Consider the following 27,819-nt stretch of genomic DNA (forward strand, 5'->3'; position numbering starts at 1 on the left):
TCTATGGACGCCATATTTGTTCGGCTTCCATCAAGGGAAAAACGGCGATTTAGGCTCCATTTCTACTTCTGTTGCAATTTGTTTGCCCTTGAGTTTTATACTTACATTACCCCACTTCTCTCGGCATGAATATCTCGAATAATGCGAATATCCGTAATATCATGATTTACTGTTTTCATTTCTCTTCGCGTCGAAGTAATGATTTTGTTTGTGAAATCAGCATGTTTCTAAATTAAGTTTTTAATATGTTTCCTTTTAAATAACACTTTATACACACGCTGACACGCACATACACACACACACACACACGCACGCACATTCACATTCACAAACACACACATATAGAAATATAATTATATATATATATATATATATATATATATATATATATATATATATATATATATATATATATACATATATATTTATATATACACACACACGCATATATATGTGTGTGTGTGTGTGTGTGTGTGTACGTATATATATATATTTATATATGAATATATGTATGCCCGCGAATGTCCTACGCCGAAGAGGAGAAATATCCCAGAAACTATTGATCTGCAGATATCACATAGCTGGAGTGAGGGCATTAGCTCCTTTGGTGACATTATATGGTCGCATCATCTGCGTCCGTATCCAGCTGGAAAAGATGTTTTCCTGGGGCTAAACATTAGTAACATCGTCCTAAGCAGGACTGCCTCTTTACTTTAGCAAATAGACTTTACTATATATATATATATATATATATATATATGTGCGTGTGTGTGTGTGTGTGTGTGTGTGTGTGTGTGTGTGTGTGTGTGTATTCCTAAAACATGATATAAAATTAAATCATGTTGCCAATAACCAGTATGTAGTAATCCATGTGTATTCCTTTTTACAATAGAGACTTAAACAGAAATTTATATAGCTACCTCACTACTTTACACTCCTACACTTTCCTCCTCCCTCTCGATATATATATATATATATATATATATATATATCTTCTCTCTTCCTCCTTCTTACTCTATCTATCTGTCTATATCTATACCTATCTATATTTATCTATCTATATCCATCTATCTATTTATCTATCGTATACATTTAAATATATTTACACATATATATTCATATATATTTGCATGAATATATACCTATATATACATACATACTTGTTTATATATATATATATATATATATATATATATATATATATATATATATATATATATATATATATATATATGTATATACATAATACATACACACATATTTATAGATACACACACACACATATATATATATACATATATACGTGTATTCCTGAGGGCCTGCTGCAGATACTTATCTGATACATATGTCATTAGTTAATATTTATCGCAAGGAGAACGGCAAAAGTAGAAAACTGGAAGTAATATTTCAAAACCATAATCCGAAGGGAAATTACTGAATAAGTTAATTATAGGAATGCATGATTTTCAGAAATTGAAATTATTCATTTCTGCGCATTAGCTTATAAACACCTGCTGAGATTATATACAATGTATTACACAAACACGTGCATTTTATAGAACCTCACTTCGTATGAATTCTAATGACATTAATATCACTACCCAATATTTACTGCATACAAATACAATTGATGTACGTATAATGTGAAAATAAAAATGTCTACAATGTTTCTTGTGTCGTACGTTATTTTCTTATTTCAATAGTTTGATTCTATGACGTACTGGAGTATTTTTAAAATTCAGTATAACTAATGTAATTTCGTAATAATAAGCGTATTATAAATATTTTGAAGGCTCTTTAGAGATTAACGAGGTAACAATACACCCAGAGCATTTACATGACGATATTTAAATAAAGAGTTTCTATAGGGAGGAAATGAATTAACCATTTAAGCTAAGACGAAATATGCGATAAAATAACAAGGAAGCTGTGCTATATAGCATCAAATACATCCGTGGACTTACTTTGGATGAATATCTCTCCTTAAACAACTTCTTCACTGATATAAAACATGTAACAATATGAAAATAACATAATATATAATTACGCAATATGTACACTACATAGAACGACGAACGTAAGTTACTATTCAGGCCAGTGCGATATTGAAGATGTACCAAAATCGTCAGGTGAATCTCAATAAAATGCAATGGGTTAAATTAAAGCAAAATTACGCTAATTTTGTATTCTTTAGTAACTGATGACAGAACAATTGAATATATTTACAGCGGAACATGTTAGTATATTCTATAAAATTTTGTCATTCTTGCCTTAAATGTTTCGCGCAATTCAAGATCACAATAGATAGGTACACTGTGACACAATTTCTTTTCTTCAAAAGAGCCCTGCTCTGTTTAACATTGTTCCAAAACTGACCAAGAGGAAAAGGATCTCATCACCTTTAAACGATGTCTGGAAAATTTTGTTCAACGAATATCAGATAACCCACCTATACCTGGATATAACTCACTCAATAAGAACTCACTACTTGAATGGATCATTATACCACAAAACTTGACTTGAAAGGATTTAGATAATCCTATCAGGTGATGCTATTAAGTTAGACATTGCCTGGACCAATCTTTGGTCGAAACATATCTGACATTTTATATCGTTCACTTTATTTTCTTTCGGTTGACTGCGGCCATGTTGTGGTAGCGCCTTCAAGGAGTTCTAGTATTAAAAAAATAACCCAGGACTGGCTTTCATTAAGTCTAGTACATATCCCATAGGTCTTTTTTGCTGAACCACTAACTTCCGGGACGTAAACACACCAGTATCGTTTGTCAAGCGGTGGTGGGGGAAACACACGCACACACACACATATACATATATATACATACGACAGACCTCTTTTAGTTTCCGTCTACCAAATCCACTTAGAAGGCTTTGATCAACCTCAAACTATATTAGAAGATATTTGCCCAAGGTTCCACACAGTGGATATGAAGACGAAACCATGTGGTTGAGAAGCAAGCTACTTAGTACATAGCTACGCCTGCGCTTATGTATATACATATATACACATATGATCATATATTTATACATATTTGTGTGAGAGTGACTGTATATAAATACATAAATAGGTGTGTGAGTCTTTATATGCGCATGTTTGTGGTTGTGCGTGTGCCACATCGTTTATCCCCATCGAATAAAATCCGCCAGATACGTACAATGTTTTACAGAATGATCTATTTGATCTGATAAGAGAAATTAGATTTAAGTCTTGGAAAGATAAATTGTGTCGGACATAAAGAGAAAAATTCGTGTGATAAGGAACTTAAATACAGTTTACAGGCATTCTGATAAACCGAAAGATCTATATGAGAGCGACAAAGATTTTACATTCGACTGAGTCTTATCGAACCCCATCAAAAGTATGTACAACTAGACAACATGAGAGATGTCGAATGATATAAATATAATATCCATAGAGAAAAGATTACTTTCAAATTGAATATCGAGAAGCAAACACGCTGAATCCCTTAATCCTACGCAGCCAGTTTTCTCTTTTAAGTGATATTTAATCAACATTGGTAATAACCGATCTATGGCATTTTCAAAACTTACCTAAACTGCATATGATATATTAACATGGCACACGTTATATTAAAAATGTTTTCTGTGTGAGTAAATATAATATGCTGGTTTTCATCTTGTTTGCATATATAGCTATAATTTTATTGGTCCGTCAGTAAATCAATAGGTATACATTATGTGCGTGTGTGTAGCAATGACTTTATAAAGGTATTAGATTTCAAGCATATATATATATATATATATATATATATATATATATATATATATATATATATATATATATATATATATAACGGAAATTAGTGAGGGATTATCGATACTGACAAAATACCATATAAATTCTCTGTTTCTGCCTCTCTCTCTCCATCTTTGTCTCTCTCTCTCCATACAGCGATATATATATATATATATATATATATATATATATATATATATATATATATATATATATATATATATATATATATATATATATATATATATACCAGATTAGGCACATAAATGCGAAACAAGGTGGAAAAATAGTACCCGAATACCGGAGGTAGATTAGTATGCTTTACTACAAAGCAGCAAAATATCAGAAAACTGTTACGCACAGATTCACGTTCCCGTTTTTCAGACAGTTTTGTTTAGAACTTGCATAGGAAAAAATGTTCTAGATTGCATGATGTGTCTATCAGAGTGTTTCAGCATTATTCTGTCCAGTGATAACCACGTTTGTGCATGTGTATACGCGCATGTGTGTGTGTTTGCGTGCGAACATGTGTGTGTGTGTGTACGTGTACAAGAAGGCGTACCCCATTTATCTTAGAATTCTTCACGCGGTCGACAAGATCTCAAATCAGTTCCTGTTCAGTAACAAATGGCGATGGGGATTACAATTGCCTCAGGTCTACATAAGCCATTTGAGGTAATTGTATAGAGTGAATTTTTTCTGAAACCCCGTCCGGATGAATTGTACTTGTAAGTGAAAGAGTCACACCTCCTAAACTAAACTGTATTGACTCGTTCGCAGAATTACAGTGAGGTTATACTTTGTTGTAAAATGTTCGGCATAGTTCACTATAATTCAATTTATATGGTAGTTTGTTTGTTCAAGCAAGTATATGAATGCGTGTGTGCATGCTTGTGTGTGTGTTTTTGTGCGTTTATGTGTGGGTGTATGCGCAGCTAAGAGTTGAAAAATTGCTACTTTATGCATAGTTACTAGTACCTAACTATATTTCAGTGTACTAAAATTGTAAGTGCATGGCAAAACAATCATCCTGCGATAATATATTATATCAATAACACCATCGAAATAATATGCGTAAAGTTCTTAGTACTTCTAGTTAATATACTAACGAATCTCATTTTTTTAATACATAAAATGCATTACATTGAATTATTTCCATTCTAAACAAGAAGCCTGACCTGATAAGCCAGTTTCTTCTTCGATTAATGGTATACAGACTCATCCGAGTTCACGAATTTCAATGCATAATATTTATCGTTACAAAGACATTTTTGCTTTAATCTTTGTCTTTTCTACTATATACAATAAATTTAAGTATTGCAGTTTGATTAAAGGAAAAAATATATAATTCTCGTAAACGTCGTTTGTTCTTTTACATGGCAGTTTAAAATAATAAAGAATCGGTACTTAATTTATTGATTTAGTATCGATGCAACGCAAATTTCAACTAGGGTGAGTCTGAATGCACTTGATAAAGAATAGTTAATTACTGTAAACTTATTATAAACAGATGCCTCGTTTCTCTCAAAAAATTTCAATAACCTTTCTATCCCTCATTCCTGCTCCACTTAAATGCCTCAAGTGCAGCACTCTGGACCACTGTAAAATATATATAAGAAAAGACAAAAATAAAACAGGGAATGAATCTTTCTCGAAAATTGCTTCCGTCAAAACGGTATTTAAAAAGTAACAATCTTCTTGGAATGAAATATTTATAATATTTTTTTATAATTTTATAAGTATTAAGAAAGTCATCGTTATATGTTAGTTTCGTGCTTGAATGCTATCGAAAATAGATAAAGTCGAAATCTGAAGTGTTTGTATTGACAATAACTGTCCGAGACAAACGAACTGATTGAAGTCTACTCTCGCTAAATGTCGATAAAAATATGAAGAGGTAATTGTGGTTGGCCATTGAAATATTTGTAAGTTGGATAAATAGTAATATCCGCTATTGTACTTTTTTATGATGACCGAAAAAAGAGAGGATGAGATAAATAATGTAGACAGTAATGAAGAAGAGGTTGTTAAGAGATGAAAACTGCTTCGGATAAAAAAAAAAACAAATTATAAAAAAACTGTCAGTCTGTAACAAATGATATATATATATATATATATATATATATATATATATATATATATATGTATGTGTGTGTGTGTGTGTGTGTGTGTGTGTGTGTGTGTGTGTGTGTGTGTGTGTGTGTAAATATAAATATACATATATGCATATATAGATGTATGCATACATACACATATATAGGTTTATATATGTATATATATATATATATATATATATATATATATATATATATATATATATATATATATATATGCGTACACACACACACAAATATATATATATATATAGATATATGTATATATATATTTATATATATACATATACACCCACAAATATATACATTTAAATGTACTACGTGATTATTAAGTGAAATTTGTTTGAGGTAAATTTTGCGGGCATATTTTAAAACCAAATGAAAAATTTGTGTTCCTGAAAATTAAAGTCAATTGAGCCTGGAAAGTTCAATTACCTCTGATGTTAATGAAATGTAGATACATGTTGGATGGTAGAGTATTGCTGCTTAAATTTTTCGGAACGTGAGACAAGAATACTGAAATAGGTTTTACGGAACAGGCCATGTTTTGGTAAATAAATGTAGTGATTTTTTTTTATAGTAAAATTATTATAGAATGGCTTAACTAGATATTGCGAGAATATTGCTCTAATAAAGGGCGGAAACGCAGCCAATAGCTGGTAAACATTAAAACGTGAATTTTGAAAATTAATGGATATGTAAAATATTAAAAATGGGTAAAAGATGAATGTGCAAACGATTAAAACCTGGTAAACAAATATTTAATTATTTGGTTGATAAAAGTTTAAATAGTGAAAGATGATAAAGAAGTAAAAAAAATGAATTGAAGGCTATAATATACGTTGGGAAACATATTAAATGAAAGTGAAACTTCGGACTAAACTTGGTATGTTAGAATGGTATGAAAAATACGTGGAGAGAATAAAATACAATATAACTATTATCGTAAGATTATAATTAATCTGAAAAATTCTCGCTAACAATTTTCCAATTTTACTTAATGAAGTTCTGATTTCCATATTTCAGACATACCAAATTTGACTGCTAATGAGGAATTACTTAAAATCATGGGCTTACTCTAAAAGCGCGTGACTAGAATTTTGATTGCATGGAGTAATCTAATTCTTAGTGAGTAAACTGAATATATTTTCAAATGAGGATGGTTGATTTGATGGTACCTGTGAAGATGTTAGCGGACCTAGCGATAGTTATCCTAAAAATGATTAAGAAAATGTGGATGAAAACGGTGGACATGCCCGCAAATTTTAATGCCTGACATCTGGAAAACTATAATGATGAGAGTAATGATAATTAATTTAACAGGTATATGTGCATGTATTGAATAATGAAATTGGATATTCGCCAAATGTGTGAATGAGTGCAATTCAGTTGCTATGAAGTGCAATTATTGATTTAATGAAATTAATATCCCATTATATTTTACATTGTTTATGATATCGGCGATAAAATCCTATTTCATACAACTTTGATGTCAAAGCGGTTCATCATCAGTGTACGAATGCTTAGCGTTAAATAACGACTAAATATAAAGTGATTTAGTTAAAAATGTAAAGCATCTAATGTTAATGAAATATTTTGAAAATAAAAACATTTAAGGAGTTTAATTCCTCCTACACTATTTTTCTTTTCAAATATTAATTTAAATTGGACGAATGCAAAAGAAACAAAACGCATCAGGTATAACAGTTACTATATGACATATCGCTCTTCTGTTATAGGGATACTTGTATGGTTTTATAGCAGTTAGATGAGGATTAAACTGCCTAGTTAATTGTCGCAACATTACAAAAAGTTAAATCTACAAAGCACAATGAATTGTTTTCAAATATTTGGCCTCAACAGCTTAATTCATAAAGAAGAGAAGGCTAAGAAGTGTTAGTTTGCTTTTTACTTATATTCTCAACGCATAAAGTGGCATCCAGATACGAAGAAATACTTATAATGTGTATCAAATTGTTATCACAGTGTGCGTTTATTAGGGATTTATGGAACTGAAAATATATATTCAAATATCTAGTTTTGTCTATGAGCATATGTTTATTTTCACCTGCCCTTTTATGTTGATGGCTTGTTTAAGAGACGCACAGCCTTAGTATTAGACATCAAATATTGCCGTAAGTTAAGATTTTTACTCTAATGAAACTTAAGGACACTTTTTTAATTAAAATGTTGTTGATTTAGGGATGTAATAATAAAAATAATACAAAACAAGGAGCTGCAATAAAATGTAAACAGCAACGTATACGTAAACTTTATAGTCTTCTTAAAAGCAGAATATTCATTAACTAATTTAAAATTAGTGCGTACCAAATTTATGCTACGACACTAAGTTTTATTTTCGAAATTGCAGATTCGATTCGATTGTTCTCTTTAAATCATTAGTAACCAATCAATCTTACTCTCTTAATCTGTTTCAATTCAAATATATGATGGGTTACTTGTTATCATTTCAATATATTTGTCTTATACGTGTAAATTCAAAGATGTGTGCTTGTAGACATAATTAATGAACATGCGTTTTGTTCCAATATTGATATTTTTAGTTACACACTCGGGTATAAAGAGACCAAAGCCACGCCCGGATATACGCAAGTGTAGATTAAAACACACTGCATTATATAGGAACAGATATAGAAAAAAGAAATCTCATAAAAATATTGAAGTAAAATACTTAGATAAAGAGTCAGGAAATTTGTTTTAAAAATATACGATGGACTTATTAAAAGGTTTGATCCTCCAAGGTCTTTGAACCTTGAAGTCTTTCTTGCACCTTCATTACATTTCTTGTACCATATTTTATTTATTTGAGGTTCAAGACTTTTCATATACCTCCCGTGCATGATTTTGTTTTTTTAATTAAAAACAAAACGAATCCAGCGATGCTGATCATGTTTGAAATCATTTCACATACGCGTATGTGCGTGCACGTGTATGCGTGTGTATGTGCATCATTCGTATATATATATGTTCATATTTATAGGTGCCATCATGCTTCTCAAAATTAATATTATAATTACTTTCATGGTAATTCTCTCCATAGTTTTTTCCATTATTTCATCACTTATGTCACTACTTTCGTACTCTTCTTAATTTAAAAAGACACTATGTCGCTCAACTTGTGTGTCATCAATGTTTTCGTCAAGTTACTATTATAGCTAGCCTCTATTTGCGACACTAGTATGCAGTATGTTTTTTTTCCGTATTTCTAATAATGGGTTAGATTATCTAACTTCTACCATTTTCAGTTATATATTCAGCAATATTTCTTACTTTGACATTTACAATGTATGCAACTATCATTCACTGCTTAATTCTTTACTTTAATTTGTATTTCTTAGATAAAAAAAAAACACTTTTCATAACGTCAGCATATTTTTCCATGTGCATTCACAGATTACTCTACATTGAATAGAGTTTTTTTAATACATATCTCTGTCATTATGTCTCATTTCTTATATACTTTTCGTAGATATTTTCAAATATGGTTTTAATATGTATCTTTCCGGTATCATGTACCATTTAGCGATTTTCTGGAACACTCTCTTTAGTTCGTTCATGAAATAAAAATTTCAAGTTTCATGTCAGAAAACATGGTGATTTTAAAAGCTTGTGTGGTGTAGTATTTGGGTATTCGTATAAGGAAATGAACATTTTAATTGCTACATTAAATCATAAAAATTTCTGCGACATTCTGAAAGAATACTCTGGTTTTAAACAGAGAACCTAAACTGTGTATCAGCGGAAAATCGTGACGTAGAATATGTAATCTATACCACAGGAAAGTATTTTCCAGCAACGAGGATTCATCTCTTGATGGATAAGCTTCAGCGTCACATACTCACCATAACACATGCTTCACAGAGTTAATAAAAATGACACATCCTCAAATTCCATTCAGTTTTCTAAAATATGTTTGTCTCCATCGACTCAATAAAACTATTGTTAACCTTAATCTGGACTATTGGATAATTATTGTTATCTTTCTTTTAGCTATCAAAGATAAATAAACAATTTATTGAAGTTTTCTTTTTGAGAAAACACTAAAGACATTTCTGCATATTTTTATATATATATATATATATATATATATATATGTATATATATAAATATATATATATATATATATATATATATATATATATATATATATATATATATATATATATATATATATATATATATATATATATATATATATATATATATATATATATATATATATATATATATATATATATATATATATATATATATATATATATATATATATATATATATATATATATATATATATATATATATATACATACATACATATAGCGGGCCACAAGTGTACGTACGTCGCTATATATATATATATATATATATATATATATATATATATAAGAAGACAAAAATAAAATGAAACAAGAATGTAATAGGTGACAACAAAACACGCGGACAGTTAGACGATACAAAAAAAGGGCAGGAAAAACTAGGATGGGTCATTTGGAGCTTCCTATCCTCAGTCGAGTTTCTGCCGGTCACACGCGAGACTGCTCCAATCTGGACGGTACCAAGAAAATCTAAGCTAAGAGCAGTAGATACTTTGGTCGAAAGCCAGCGAATGCATACGAAAACAAGGACTTTCGTCTTTTTGCCTTTGCTTTCGTATAACCGACTGCTACAATCATCAGGAACTCGACTAAGGATAGAAAGCTCCGAATTACCGATCCCTGTTTTTTTCCTGTCTTTTTTTGTAGTCTGACTGTCCGTATGTTTTGTTGTCGCTTATTACGTTCTTCTTCCATTATTTGTTTTCCTTTACATATATATATATATATAAAATATAATTAAGATTCAGTTGAATTAGGTACTCAAATTCAGGCAGCTGACTAGTTCAATATAATCTGCACACACCAAGAATATTATTTGAAAATTTAACATCAAGACTCCATATAAGCATCTTGTACCCAATATTCCTCTCGCAACCCAGTTAAGTGAAGATATGCACCCTTGATAATTCAGACATGTATTTTTATAAAGGTACTTTCTATAATATTTCCGAAGTTCAGATTCCAAGTTAGGGGAACAGAACATAAGTAAGTAAAAAAGATGTTCATCTTTGTTACTGATTTATATCCTGTTCATACACACACGCGCAAACATACATATATATAAGCTGAACAGTTATCTCCCTTGCCCACAACAACAGCAATGATAACGATAACAAATTCCTCCCCTTATTCTTCTACTTATGAAACCATTCATTCGTAAATATCTTCACACACAGCATGGACAAAAATTTCTTATTTAGAAAATACATATTCAAATAAGTAAACCATAATATCATGAATAGCGAAAGCGAAACCGGTCGATATATCAAAAATTATATTAAAACTATATAAAGTATGTGTATTTTCCTTCTTTTAAATTTCTTATAAATATATATGATCGACCGCTAGACACTCGAGCTTTTTTTTTTAAATTCAATCTCTGTTTATTTTCTCGTGTTCCTTTCTGTTGAAGAGCATAGGCTCGAAACGTAAAAGACTGTCTCATCTTCTCGAGCGTTAAACGTGTTTGCTGTTTACAGACCTGTCTTAGTCTTTTGTTTGTCTTTGTAAGTTACACACACACACACACACACACACACGTATATATATATATATATATATATATATATATATATATATATATATATATATATATATATATATATATATATATATATATATACAGATAGAGATAGGTAGAGAGAGATAGAGAATGTGTGTGTTTGTGTGTGCTTGTGTGTGTGAGAGAGGGACAGTGAGAGCGAGGGAGCATGTATGTGTGAGGGAGAGAGAGAAAGAGAGAAAGTGGTGCAGAATGTAGGAGCTGGTGTGGCTGTACGGTTAAAGACCTCGTTTTTTAGCCACATGGTTTTGAGGTGCACACTGGTCAAGTATCCTAATGTAAGGTTCATATATACACAAAACAAAACTCAAAGACCGGTGTGTTAGTCTGACGCCCCGGAAGAGTGGAAAAGTCTTTAACGTTACGAACCTACGCACTTCAACTTTAACACTAAGGCTACCAATAACTTTTCTGTGAACTTGATAGACGAACACTCTATAGAAGTCCATCGTACATATATGTGTCTTACTGTTTCTATCTGTTGTTATTCTACGTGGCTTTACAACCGGTGTTTTCTTTTTCACGTCTATTTAATCTAGCATTTTGGCTAAAGAAGGGATATAAAAAGTACCGCACTTAGGAAAAAGAAAGCATGAGTACTGGGGATCAAATGAATAAAAGTAAAACGTACATGTATAGCGGAAGGGAATATATTATCATGAATTTCAGTGGTAAATGTTTTGTAGAATTCCAGACCAGTAAAGTGAGGCAGGAATAAGTAAATATGTTTCTTGTTTACATACAAAATATCAAATGAATCTTAATTTAATGCATTCGATTTCCTTTTCTCATCCAAGACAAGGATGGTTATCGTCTGTTCGCAGGATAATGCAGGCGTTATGTAAGAATGTTCATATTTTGAATGTATGTTTATTCTTCATACAGCGCCTTTGATGACTAAGTCATGTTCTCCTTATTATTGAATCCTATGTAAATTGTGTCTGTTTAAAGTATTTGCATTTTTGAAAGAGTTATTATCATCATCATTATCTTCATCATCATCATCATCATCATCATCATCATCATCATCATTATCATCATCATCATTATTATTATTATTAATATTATTATCATAAGTTTTAATAATAGAACATTCTAAATCTGTTGTAGCTTTATTGACCAAAGTCCGTGAACTTTTGCAAATCTCCTGATAAAGCTGATCCATCATTTTGCTTCTCAAAGAACTCAATCAATATTTTGGGTATTCAAAGAGATACAACAGCGTCTTTAATAAACAAGTATTTTAAATCGCAGACTGATAAATTTGTTATGTAGACGTAACGTGCGTGGTTTTATAATTTATAATTTAAATACAATCGGTTAACGTATATAATAATAGCCATTTCATGAGAGTAAAGCAGGAAATTATTCCAGACGTTTCAAATTAATTGGATCTTTTGTTTTAAGATCTTATATACAATAAGCAGGCGCCTTTAAATACACAAGCAAAATATATTTACCCCAAAAGACATTGTTAGAGTTAATTGCTTGACCTGTCTTCATAAGACAAATTCGTGAATATTTTGCTCTCAGACATACCAAAATATTCTTAATCTGGTTTATTCACTTTGCTGCTTAATCACGTTAGGACATGCGTAAACAAAACGTATTCTTATACAGTTCAACAAGATCGAAGCTAATTTCAGTGACATTCGTCATTTGAATGCGTTCATTTTGAAACGTTAACAGAAGCCTCGTCTAATATATACTTTTGCTTTAGTGTATCTCTATATGTGTGTGGGTTTTGTTATAAGTAAAATTACATATGTGTGAGTGTGTGTGTGTGTGCGTACAAAGATGTACATGTGTAGGACAGAAAATGGAAACTTAATTCACGCATGTATTAGTGTGAGGTAGGGGTGTTCTAAGGAAATTCACATCAACGCACACTTTGACAATCTGCCAGAAGGCAGATTGTTTGTAGCTGATAACATGGATGTGATAATTACCGATGTGTATCTTCAAATCTTTCTTTACCCTCTGTCATATAATGCTATGCACTTATTATATTTCAGCTATATGTTATTGTTAAGTAATAATTATCAAAGTCTCAGGTAAGTTTCTTGGTTACACGCAGGGATTCAGAATGTGTGAAGGAGCTGGCAGGCAGCTATGAAGGAAGATATTAACTGTAATCAAGTACTGAACTTTTTTATAAAACTATACGAGGCGAATCCTTTCATTTTAAAACATATGTTGTTTACCTTAATAAATCACTTAAAATTTTTTTCTTGAGTCATTACAATATACTTGACCACAAGGGTCTCTAACCTGGACTTATAATAGGAATGATGTTACTTTCACTGTCATTCCTGTTAATGGTATTATCATTTATGCCCACATGAGCGTGTATATTCTATCAGAACAAACTATACTGTAGTGGATACTCTAAGAAAACCTCCCATATTGCACTTTGGTGCAAAATGCGCTGTTATTTTATATCGCGATAAGCCAATATGAGGCTTCCTCTTCCGGTATGTACCGCAGTATAGTTTGTGCAGACGAAACATCCACATTTAAGTGGGCATTAACAGTACTTATTGTAATTAATTCTGCCCCTATCGCTAATATATACTTGGTATTATCATTCTTCCTTTCTTGTTGTTATTAATGTCATTGTTAAGGTTGCTAGCCTGACATCTGGAATTGATGTCGTTGGAGAGTTTCATGATGACATCGTCTTGGCTATTTGACATTGAGTTTGCTCCTAGTTTTCTCATCTTCCATCCTCTCCTCTCGCTGGGGAAGGTGGGATTATGTTAGTGTGTGTTAGAGTGTGTGCGTGTCTCTGCAATCTTAAATATGAAAAGAGGTGGTCTCAAACTTCTGTACTTATTTACTTCCGACTACAAAGCAGTAACGATGCGGTAAATAATATCCTCAAAGCCATCCTTATATTTTATAAACCCAATAGGACCGTAAGATATCTGGAATAAAGCCTGCTACATGTGGCTTTCTGTTGCTCAGAAATCATTTTACGTAGGCGATATCAAGAGAGGAATATAAATAATTCTTACATATGCACAAGTTCTGACATTTGTGGGGATAGGGCTAGTAGATTGCATTGATCCCAGCGTTTAACTTCTGCTTATTACATCGAGCTGGAAAGAAGGAAATACAATATCGACCTCATCAGAATTTGGACTCAAGTATTTCAGCGCTATTATAATAAAAGCATCAACAATCATAAAAATAATAGCGAGAATAATGATAATAATAATCTTTTTAAATTATAGGCACGGGGCTTACATCTGGTAGTGAGGACGCTAATCGATTACATCGACTCCTGCTCGACCACTATGCATTTTGTCGACCTCGAAAAGATAACACGCAAAGTCGACTACTATTGTATTTGAGCGATGAACGAGAAAATGATGTTTATGCTGCTGATAGCAATACGACCTGCAGAGCGCTCATATTATAACCAGGATGCTGCTGCTAACAATATATTTTGCTTAGAAACATTCCTATATATACAAAGGTTCGAAGATCTACATTTACATGCTGTTAATGAGACAATCAAAGAGAACAACAGGAAACCATATTTTCTGGCTATTATTCAGTTTACATTCTTTTCCATTATCAACAATTCTTGCGCAATTGCTGTCATATTTGACCTTTTAGCATATATCCTGTGATTTTCTTGTTTATTATTTCTACATTTGACATTGTAAGGTTCCTTGCTAGTAAGCCTAATATTTAGAAGTACATCTCTCCTTTTCTCTCTAACTACCTATTTGCTTAACCATCTATACACGCATGTATATCACGCACTTATGCACACACACACACATATATATATATATATATATATATATATATATACATATATACATGGATATATGTGTATATATATGCTTATTTTCATATGCATATTCATCTATCTATCTATCTGTCTCACTTTCTCTCTCTTTCTCTCTTTCTTTATATATATATATATATATATATATACACACACACGCGCACACACACACACGCACACACACACACACACACACACACACACACGCATATATATATATACACACAGACATACAGATATGTATTGGCAAGAAGTTTGCCTTCCAATTTCGTGTTCAGTTTGGCTGCGTGTCGACATGAGCAAATGTTTTCAACTATAGTCTCGTGTCAACTAAAGCCTTATGAGTGGATCTGGTAGACAGAAACGGAAAGAAGTTTATCATATGTGTGTATGTGTGGAAAAGAGAGAGAGAGAGAGAGACAGAGACAGGGGAGATATCTTGTGTTTATTCCGCACCACCACTTGACAACCGGTATTGTTGTGTTTATGTCTTTGTAGGTTAGTGGTTCTATAAAAAAAACCGATACATAAGTAATAGGTAGTAAAAAGAACATAAGTTCTGGGGTCGATTTCTTTGGGTAAAATGTAAAATGGTGTTACAAGATAGGACAAAAATAAAAGAAAATATATACAGAAATGGGTGGATGAAAAGGAAGATAGAAACCTTGTGTAGTTAGAAATCTCCACGTTCCGATTTTACAGTGATGTTGAGTGAAATTTTATGAGAATTTTTAAAATGCGTAATAGTATGTTTTATCATTGAAAAAAAGTTTTAATGGAATATTTTCAGTGAAAATGTTAAGAAATGTAGAAAAAGAGTGTAAAGGAGAAAATGAAACATCAGAGGGAAAAAGGTGAAAACAAAGACATTGAAATATAGAGATTCCTCATAAAGTCGATTTCCGTCAGTTATATATAAGTTCAAAGGATTTTATTGCAACCGATGCATATGGAGAGAAGCAGAGGAGTGTATAAGAATATGAAAGATAAAAATGGATGAAATACAGAGAATAAAAAAGGAATATCTTAAAAAATAAAACACGTACAAAGAACCTGAAGAAAATTATGAAGAAAAAATAAGAAAGAAATTAAAAGGAAAATGTAGCTTTTGCATACAGCGTATAGAAGGAAGAGAAAGAATCAGAAAGTGAAGCATAGACGAAAGGCAAGTTTGATGATACGGGCATGAATAAAGAGGTGATGATCGCAAGCGAATATCAAAGTGGATTTGATCAGAGGTGTATAATTAAACAAGAAGTAAAACATTCATTGTACAGAGATGTGAAAGTAATATAAATAATAACGTATGTCATAGTTACTTAGAAGATAAATAAGAATCTATAACGAACAGGAATATTTGAACACAATTTGAAGGAAAGCAACAGTGCGGCTACTATCACCTAACGAAACTATAAGTAAATCGGAACAATTTAAATGTTCCCGTGCATTAGAACGAAGAAGCTTCTTCATAAATCATATATCGGTAATATAATATAGGTAATTAATATAATATATGTAACTAAGGCAGTGAGCTGGCAAAATCTTTAGCACGCCGTGAGAAATGCTTAGCGGCATTGAGTCCAACTTCACGTTCTGAGTTCAAATTTAATTGTGATCGACTTTGCCTTTCATCCTTTCTGTTTTTTTTTTTAATAAGTACCAGTTAAGTACTGTGGTCGATAAGAACAACTTACTCCCTCCCTGAATTTTCTGGCCCTGTGCCAGCAATTTGGAATCAATATTGTATAGGCTAGTGATAGTTACAGCAATGATAACAATAAGTAAATGTTTCTAAGTTTAGCGAGTAGCAAATTTCAAAGGAAGGCTGGTCAAGTGCATCAACCCCGTTTGCAATAACAGTACTATAATGTATAATGACTTTCATGTGTCAAGAGTCTCTGGTGTCATGACTTTCAAGTATTTTAACAACCGGCTCTGCGAGGGAGTAATCTCCATCACGTCAATGTGCAGCCTACCGGCAAACACACTACTGTTGTGCATTGGGTATATGTAGTCGATATTGAGTATTACGCTAGCGCTGCTTCTATTTCATATTTGAATTAATAATTTAACAAACCTGAGGTAATGAAAAACAAGCTCTTTCCGGTCAGGATTTGGGAGTAGAACCGATAAGCTAAAGCTCTAAAATTCCTACTAATAATCTTCCATGTTGGTAACAATGAATAATAAGAATGGCAACCTATCAAGATAAAATCTCAGGTGAGCTCTCCTCGAGTTTGCGCTAGAATTTATCGGTATTTAAGAAGAGAATATTGTTCTTTATTAATATCGTTCTAAAAAGTAGTGAAGAATTTGTATAGGTAGTAGATAAGAGGGGTCACGCCCGATAAATATTTTATTGATAATATCTTTTATAAATGTTTATAAGGATTTATTGAAATATGTAATGATTTTAAAGGCGTCTAAATTAACTTTATAAAAGTTCAGGAGGGATGAATGCATATCATGAAGGTTTATACAATGTATCGAAAAATAGAAAAAATAAGGAAGAAAATATAAAGGGAAATAAAAATATAGAGAAACAAGTATTTTATCGGCGGAAGTGTAAGATAGCAAGTTATGTGAAATATGAATAAAATAAATGTTTTTGTTTTTAGGGTGATAAATTTATTGTCACACTATATTCATAGATTCCATCGTTAAATTAAGGATATCTTTCTCAGAATCTTTGCACTATCCAATAAAATATTGCACGGAAGTTGCACAATATTATAATAAGGCTAATTAATGAATACATGTTATAAAATATCTCATTCTACCACACCTTACGCTTGAAAAACCTTTCATGTTCTCTAAATTGCACACGAGAGCGGCAACTGTAAGCACTCTACTATACACAAAAATATTGGGCTTCTGTGGACTACACTTCCCTTCACATTGTACATTTCATTAATAAAAACTAACTTACAAATACATTTATATATATATGTATGTATATCATTATTATTTTCTCTTCATGTCAGGTTTTCTTGGAGCTCCTGGAATCTTGTATGCGTAGCGGACTTAATACCTGCAGCCTACGGTATCATGTTATTCTTTATTTTCCGGTGTCTAATAGTTTACTGATTATTCTGGCCGTGACAAGCAGGCAAAACGTTTGTAACATTTCTACTGGGCACTTTATACCAATTGCCTTTATATTTCTCTTGATGCCTTCCGATTCTCTTCCCAAGGATCGAAAAATAATTGGCACTTCATATTCCATAGCCGGGCGTTTACGTTCTTAAGGGGGTTGTATCTATCTTTTAGTCTTCCTTCTTGATTATTCGTCGGTCAAATGGGCATGCAACATCAGCTATATAGCATATGCGGTGCACCTTGTCTGTCACCGCTAGTTCCAGTCTGTTATGCTCTAGCATCTAATCCGTTTCGATTGGGAATTCCCAGAGGATTTTGCTTGTCTCCGACTCCGCCACTCTCTGCGATTTGTACTCATACCACGTTTTACCTCTCTCTAGCCCCCACTTTTCGCGCAGTTTTCAGTGCAGCGCTTTTACTGCCTGCTCGTGTCGCTACAACTTGTAGTGGTTTTGTGCAAATCTAGAGCATCTGTTCGCGATATGAACAATGGTTTCATCCACGCTATTGCAGATGCGGCACAGCAGCGACGCTTGATCATTCCTATGGTTGATCCTCCAGTTTTTGGCCAAAGTTTAGTCTTGTGCTGCCAGTGTAGTGCTCTTTGTCTCGTTTTTTTAGGGTTCCTTTCATCAGCCAATCCAACCTATTTTTCCAGCAACCTCTGTTGGGGTTACATGGAATTGATTGTGTTGTCCATTGTTGCGCAATTGTTTTCCATGTGTTTTTGTATTTCTTGCTTTATTTTTTATTTTTTCTGCTCTCTATACGTACCCGTTCCTAACTCTCACTAGCAAAATTTCATTGCTTTGGGCGAGGTATGCCATTAAGCTTTCGAGTTCGATACGTACGCAGTCTTCCACACTTATCAGAACCCTTCCTCCATTTGCTCTCTTCATGTACAAGCGATCTGTGTCTGCACGGGGATGATGGGCTCCATGCATCGTAAGAAGCCTTCTTGACTTTGTGTCTATTTCCTTTAGCTCGTCTGTCCACTTCAAAATTCCAGCGCCATATCTAACTACTGCGACTGCGCGTGGGTTTATTGCTGAAATTGTATTTCTGGCATTCAGCTTTGAAGTTATTATTCTCACTCGCTATATATGCTCTCTGTTTGTCTTTTCCTTCATGTTGTAGGGTTTGATTCCATCTATCTCAAGTATTCCCTGGTATTTAAAAGTGAATTGAGGTTGCATTCCACTCATCATTTCACCACTTGACAGCTATATGCCTTCTGTCCTGGCACGGTTTCCTCGTCTTATCACCATCGTAGCAAATTTTAAGAGCCCAAACCTCATCTTAATATCATTGGAAAAATATTCAGCACAGACTGGACTAGGCTATTCAATTCTACCTCAGTTTTTCTGAATAGCTTCAGGTCGTTCATGAATATCAAGTGATTCAGTTTTACATTACTTCTTCCAAGATCATACCACAACATATTTTTTTCTTTAGTATTTTATTCAAGGGGATCATTCCCAGCACGAATATCAGTGGGGACAGACTGTCCACTTGGAATATTCCTCTCTTGATTTTCTCCCCTCCTAGTACTTGCTTCTCTGCTGTCAATTCCATTCTCCAGCATTTCATGCTATTCCATATAAGTTTCTCATATTCTCTGCTACTCCATACATTTCCATTGTTATTATTATCCAAGTGTGAGGTATCATATCGTATGCTTTCCGATAGTCAGCCCATGTGATGTTCAGGTTTGTGTGTCATCCCTTGCAGTTCCAGATAATTAGATTATCAATTAAGAGCTGATCCTTCGTTATCTCCTTCCACATTAGAGGAAGGTATGTTACTGGTATAAAGTTGATGCAACATTTCCCTTTTCAGGTTCCTCAGGACAACAATGTATTTCCCTTTGTCATCCAGCTGGGTACTGCGTCTTCCTGCGAGCACTCACCCAGCTGTTGTGCTATCATTTCATGGGGCCCTCTCAGCTTTTTCATCCAATAACCTTGGACCCCACCCGTCCTGGGCTCTTTCAATTTGAGAATTTTCTTAACTGCTTATTTTTTTGCCAATTCTGTAGTCATATTTATTTCTTCTTGGGACTTCTATATTTCTTAAACTATCTTGGATTTCATGCAACTAATCTGCTTAAACATTATGCTCTACAGTTTGGTCGAAGATCCCTCTCCAGAAGGCCTTGCTTTCCGCTGAATCTAGTATCATTGTTTTGTGTATTTACCCATCTAGTTCCAGAAATAGTTTCATTTGATTTGCTTCAAACAATCTAGTTTCCCTGAACTGTCTTTTTCTATTGTAATATTTTTCCAGTTTTGTCTTGGTTGCTACTACACTTTGTTTCAATTCTTCCAATATCACATTATAATTTGTACCTATTATTATTATTATTATTATTATTATTATCATTATTCAGTAGTTTTATTTTTATAACGTGCTTTCACTTCACTACCGAGCGCAGCTCTGTGCGCCTTGGGTATGTGCTGTGGTTTGCTGTGGTGCTCTTATGTTTACTGTATTGAAAGTGTTTTGCGTAGAATGTGTGCAGTACACAGTAGTGCAATTTTCTGTATGTTATATATATTTGTAAGTCCTGGTGTTTTTGTTATGTATTTGTCTGAATATTTTTTTATTATACCTAAGGCACCTACTATGATAGGAATTGTTTCTGTTTTTAGATTCCACATTCGAGTTATCTCTATTTCCAGGTCTTTGTATTTTGAAAGTTTTTTCCATTTCTTTTAGAGAAACGTTGTCATCTGCTGGTATTGATACATCAATTAGAAAGCATTTTTTTTCTTCATGATCTTTGACAACTATATCTGGTCTATTTGCCTTAATTTCTCTATCTGTGTGTATTGGCATATCCCAGAGTATGGTTGCTTTCTCGTTTTCTGTGACCTTTTCTGGCGTGTGTTTATACCATCTTTTTTCTGTTGCTATTCCATAATGTTGGCATAGCTTCCAGTGTATATACGTCCCAGCTCTGTCGTGTCTGTGAATATATTCCTTCTTAGCCAGGACTGGGTAGCCAGAGATAATATGATTTATTGTTTCTTGTCGATCTCCACATATTCTACAGTTACTTGTTATATTTCTTTTCATTATGTGTTTTTGGTAATTTCTGGTGGGGAGGCTTTGGTCTTGTGCAGCAATTAAAAATCCTTCAGTCTCTGCTTTGAGTCCTGAGCTTCTCAGCCATTGCTGGGATTATTATTATTATTATTATTATTATTATTATTATTATTATTATTATTATTATTATTATTATTATTATTATTATTATTATTATTATTTTATGTTTGACTTTTGTTTTGCATTTGTACAAGTTGGATCCATGTCTCACCCAGAGACCTCAAGAGATAATAAGTTAGAAGTTTATGTAGGTGTTATGCCTAGGGTACCATATATTTGGATTCGTACAGTTTTGTTCAAGTGAATGTTTAAGAAACCATAAGAAAATTATGTGTTTGCTTTAAAATTTGAGATCACATAGACAGTATTTTACGTAGGATATGGGCAGTTCCCATGAACATTTTCTTTTGAACTTCAGCCATTTTGGGGTTTCCTGGTATCTGAGCTAGGTAATAATCAGCCCGTTTCGCTGTCATTCCCAGGGCACCTATGACAGTAGGTATTGTTTTCGTCTTCAGATTCCACATTTTGCTAATTTCTATTTCAAGATTTGCTCAGTTTTTGGTATGTCTTGACAGATACGTTTATATCGATTGGGACAGTCATATCAATGAGGAGGAATGATTTTTGTCTGAAGTATTTCAGTATGATGCCTGGCGTATTTCCGTCTATCTTTCTGTCAGTTTGAATGGTGAAGTTCCAGAGGAGTGCAATGTGATCATTTTCAAGTACTGGAGGTAGTTTGTGTTCCCACCAGTTTTTATCATGGGGCAAGTCCAGGTTTTTACATATTACCCAGTGAATATATTGTGCAGCTCTATCATGCCTGTTGACATACTCTGTAGGCGCAAGCAGACTGCACATGGAGACAACATGATCGATGGTCTCATTTTGTTGTTGGAATATACGACATAATGGGGAGCTGCCGTTCTTTAATATGTTGGCCTGGTAGTTCTTTGTAGGTAGGCATTGATCTTGGGCTGCTATGATAAACCCCTCTGTTTCTGATTTCAAGCCAGAGGCAATTAACCATTGGTGGGTAAGGGCTTTGTCAATATCTGCATTATTCGCTCTCTTTGGGTATTTGCCATTGAGAGGTTTTCCATGCCATTTTCCAGTCATAATATCTAAGGCACCAATTTTTGCACGGGTTTTCAAGCGCTTAGGTTTTTCTGCAGGTGTTTCTAGTTCGTCTAATTCTTGAATTTGTTGCAATTGGAATTCACTTAGATAGTCCTTTGCCTGTTTTGTTACTGAGTAAGATGCTTTCTTGCTTTCATGTTTTAAGACAAGTTTTAGCATCCAGTCCTCAGAGTTTTTCAGATAGGTGTCTAGGCCAATTGTGGCTACCTTCATTGATAATGCCAGCTGTAGAAGTCCTCGGCCTCCCTCTTTTCTTGGCAGATAAAGACGTTCTATATCTGCCTTAGGGTGGTGCATTCTATGCATTGTCAACAGTTTTCGTATTTTTCTGTCAACATTACATATTTCAGTAATTGACCAGTTAACGATATTGAAACTGTAAGTCACGACTGGTATGGCTAGAGCATTGATCGCTTCGATCCTGTTTCTCGCGTTCAGCTCTGTCTTCAGTATTGCTCTCACCCTGCGATAACATTCTCTTCTGAACCTTTCCCTCATCACTGAGTGCTTGATATTGTCCCCTTCAATTACCCCTAGGTATTTGTAGCTCTCCGCTGGTTCTAACTCTTTTATGACATTTTGCTGGTCAAGGTTCACGTTAGATGTATTTGTCATTTTTCCTTTAATAAAGGTAGCTTTTGCACATTTATCAAGGCCATATTGCATCCTGATGTCATCACTGAATTGTTTAACAATCGCTAGTAGGCCTTTGAGTTGTTGGTCATGTTTTGCAAAGAGCGTTAAATCATCTATGTAAATGAGATGATTTATATTTTTATCAAATATTTTATAACCATACTGTGCATCATTGAGCAATTTTGAGAGCGGTATTAGGGCTAGACAGAAGAGGAGTGGTGATAGTGAGTCACCCTGGAAAATGCCACATGAAATTCTTACATCTCCAGCATTTAGAGATTCATTGTCATTGTTCAACATCAGTGTGGTTCTCTATGATCTCATACTTACAGATAAAAAGTTTCGCAGAGTAGGAGCTATTTTATACATTTCCAGACATTTCCTAATCCAGCTATGTGGTAGGCTATCAAAGGCCTTTTTATAGTCTATCCAGGCTATTGACAAGATTTTGTGTCGCTTGTGACAATCTTCTAAGATCATCTCATTGATGAGTAGCTGATCTTTACAACCATAAGATCCACGTTTACATCCCTTTTGCTCATTAGGGAATATGCTACTTTCTATTAAAAAACTATAGGTGTACTCGGTTAGGACAGATGTTAGCGTCTTATACATTGTTGTTAAGCAGGTTATGGGGCGATAATTTTTTGGTTCGTTTGTTTCCTCATTTTTTGGAAGCAGGAATGTTAAACCATTAACTAGCCAAGAGGGCATCAAGCTAGGATTTTGCAAAACATCGCTGTAAAGTTTGTTAGCAGTTCATGAATTTCTGGGAAGGCATTCAACCAGAAGTTAGGAATTTTATCCTTTCCTGGAGACTTCCATTTGCTTGACCTCCTGAGAGCAGATCTTATATCTTCTACTTTGACCCCCTCCCACTTTTGCTCCTCTAAGGAATCTAGGTATGTAGATATTCTATCAATCCAAGGGGCCTTTTCATTGTGTGTTTTATCTTCTGCCCAGATTTTATTCCAAAATTATTGCACTTCTTCTTTTGATGGGACATACTTTATTGTTACTGGTGTTTTCCCTATCTTCCTGTAGAAATGTTTGGGGTTATTTTTGAACATGTTATTATCTCGGAAGAATCTAACACGCTTTTCATACCTTGCTATGCGGGCAGCTTTAGCACATACCTTTTGCTTGATGGTTTCTATGGTGGCATCAATGTCAACTATGGTTTTCATATTATATTTTTTCTTTAGTTTTTGGGTCTTTGTAGGTTTGATACTCTTGTCAAATTTAAGGTTTTTCAAACATTCTATGTCAGATCTAAGCAGCTTAATTTGGTGTTGAATGTGTTCTTGCCAAGAAGGGTTTTTGTGCGATTGTTGTCTTTTTCTAATCTTTTCACCACATAGAATCGTTGAGATTCTTGCGGATGCATAGTACAGGTAGTTGAGATCTGTAATATCAACATCATTAGCTGAAATTATATCCTTAAGTGCAAGGCGGATTTTACCAATTATTTTCAGGTTTTGGTTAGAATTGCGAATTTTGGGGAGAGTGTCGCGTTCATTCATACTAGTTTCTTTAATTTTCAGCCATTCAATCATGATTTGATTTTTTAGATAATGTAGTTCTGTTGCGTCGATTTCTGTATGACTTTCTTCATCTATTTGATTTTCACTTGCCTTAGTGTTTATGGTTGGTTCAGAGAGTATTTCACTTTGCCTATCAGTTACCTTAACTCTTTCAGTCATTACTGTATTTTCATCAGCCTTGGGCTGGTTTATAATTATTTCCTCCGTAGTATCTTCTTTAGCTGCAGTTTCATTCCTTTGATCCCTTACTGTTTGTTTAATTTAGTCAATCTCTACTTCAGTTAGTAATTTTTTTTTCATAATGTTTCTTCTGACGTTGGCAAGTTTGTTACTGTCTATGTAGGGTCTTACTTCAAGGTGTTTCTGTCTCCAGTTTAAGTAGGTTTGTACAGTATTAGATTTATCTGTAGGGAAATATACGGCATGGTAGAAGGCTGTAAGAACTTCTTTATTATCTTCCCTAGACCATTTTTCATTCTTTTTCTTTTGGTTATTTGATGACGAGCATGGATGGCCATCTGTTGGAATATTCCGGTTGTGGGGTACTTCCAGCTCCTGTGTGTCGGGAAGATTTGAACCAGTAGCAGATTTCTCGTCTCGGATCTGGTTCATTATCCGAGTAAGTGGTCCTTTATAATCCGGTATATGACCATTCCGGTTTGTATTTTGTTTTATTAACAGTGAGGCATAACAAGCTTCGAGGTTGACGCTAGGGGACGGATCTGTCTGTTTAGGGTAAATTTTTTGAGACAACACCGTCTCCTAGCTCTCGTGACGTAGCTTCTTAAGGCTAGCAGATCTATTTCGAGTAAGTGGCCCTTCGTGATTCGGTCGACGACCAATCTGGTTTGTGATCTGCTTTGTTATCATTGAGGCATGACGAGCTTAGGCGTTGACATTAGGGGACGGATTTGTCTGTTTAGCGTCAGTTTTTTGAGACAACACTGTCACCGAGTTCTCAGCACGTAAACATTGCTCGTAGCGTAGTTTTTCAAGGCCAGCAGATCGGTATTCATATGTATTTCCCTTGTTGATAGATTTTTATCTCCGGGCATAGTGTATTTTTTCTTTCGTGTGTGTGTGTGTGGCGTTTTAAACTTATGAATGGTTCACTGTCTGTGTTTGTTCACAAAATGAAAATAAATAAAGAAGAAAAATGTTTTGGTCTTGCTTCGTTTGTGATATGTGTTTTCGTATGCGTGAGTGTGTCGTGTGATTTTCACGTAGTTGTGTAAACATTAAAATGCATGTGTAGCTCTATGGGTATCAAAACGTATGTATCATTGTGTACACGCTCGAGTGCATGCGTAATTATTCAATATATGTACTTACTACTTTGTTCCATTTCTTTTTTATATAGTTTGTAAACTTTCCGGTGTTAGTCTTGCGTGTGTGATCGCACATGTTTCATTGAGACATCGTGCATAGGAGGACCTGTGCCTTGTATGGCAGTGAAATTTCATTTTTTTAAGAAAACTATCTTCGTTAAAAGACCGCTTCCTTCAAATCTTTCACCGGTTCTACTGCCTAATTCCATCGATGTTACTGGATTAGATCCGTTTTTGTATAGGGAGCCCGGTGCAGCACATCCATGTTGTTATTCAGCTCGGTGCTGTTCTTTTCTTCTTCTTCTTCGTCTTCTTCTTCTTCTTCTTCTTCTTCTTCTTCTTCTTCTTCTTCTTCTTCTTCTTTTCTTCTTCTTCTTCTTCTTCTTCTTCTTCTTCTTCTTCTTCTTCTTCTTCTTTTTCTTCTTCTTCTTCTTCTTATTATTATTATTATCATTGTTAATAATAATACTAATGATAGCAATAATAATAATATTAATAATAATAATAATAATAATAATAATAATAATAATAAAAAAGTGAAAAGATTTATCGATTCTCAACGAAATTAGTAATCAATCAACACTACTAAGTAACAAGAAGAAAACAAAAATACTGTACACATACAGCATTACAGAAAGAGACTTACCTGAGGCAAAAGAAAAACTAAAGCAAGACATCCTTGCCAAAGCACAAAGGATCCGCCGGTATGAGAAACGCCAACGTTTCTTTGAACAAAACAAACAGTTCAAATCCAACCCAAAATAACTCTACCAAGAACTGGGTAAAAATAAAATAGACATTACTTCAGTACCAGCAGCAGAAGAACTAGAGAAATTCTGGAAACAAATATGATCGGTGAAGCAACAACCCCAGAAAAAGACCATTAAAACAACGAACTTAACATCTGAGCAACTCTGGGCCCCTATAACAACTGAAGAGGTCACCCAGACACTGCAAAAACTAAGCAACTGGAAGGCACCTGGACACGACAAGATCCCCAATTTATGGTTAAAACACCTGCCAGGAATGCATAAAAAGCTGGCAGAAAACTTTAACAACATACTAGCAGAGCCAGAGACAATGCCTGAATGGCTCACAAAAGGGAAAACCATCTTAATCCCCAAATCCACGGAAACGGAGAAACCACAAACCTATAGACCTATAACCTGTCTCCCTACAATCTACAAAGCCTTTACTGCAATAATATCGCAGAGATTGAGTAAACACCTGAAAAATAACAACCTGTTTCCAGAAGAGCAGAAGGGATGCTGCAAGGGCTCATACGGCTGTAAAGATCAATTATTGATCAATAAAGCCATAACTGAAGACAGCCGCAGAAAGAAGAAAGGCCTCAGTATGGCCTGGGTGGACTACCAAAAGGCTTTCGACAGTGTTCCCCACACGTGGATTCTGGAAACACTAGCCATAAACAAGGTGGCACCAATTATCATAAAATAAATAGAGCACTCAATGAACAAATGGCAGACAGTGCTACGGCTCCAAACAAAAGAGGGACTTGTGAAAACGAAAGTCATCCCCATTAGAAGAGGCATATTCCAGGGAGACACGCTCTCTTCCCTCCTGTTCTGCC

This window comes from Octopus bimaculoides, chromosome 3 (genome assembly GCF_046866305.1).
Source record: "Octopus bimaculoides isolate indiv1 chromosome 3, ASM4686630v1, whole genome shotgun sequence".
NCBI classification, from domain to species: domain Eukaryota; kingdom Metazoa; phylum Mollusca; class Cephalopoda; order Octopoda; family Octopodidae; genus Octopus; species Octopus bimaculoides.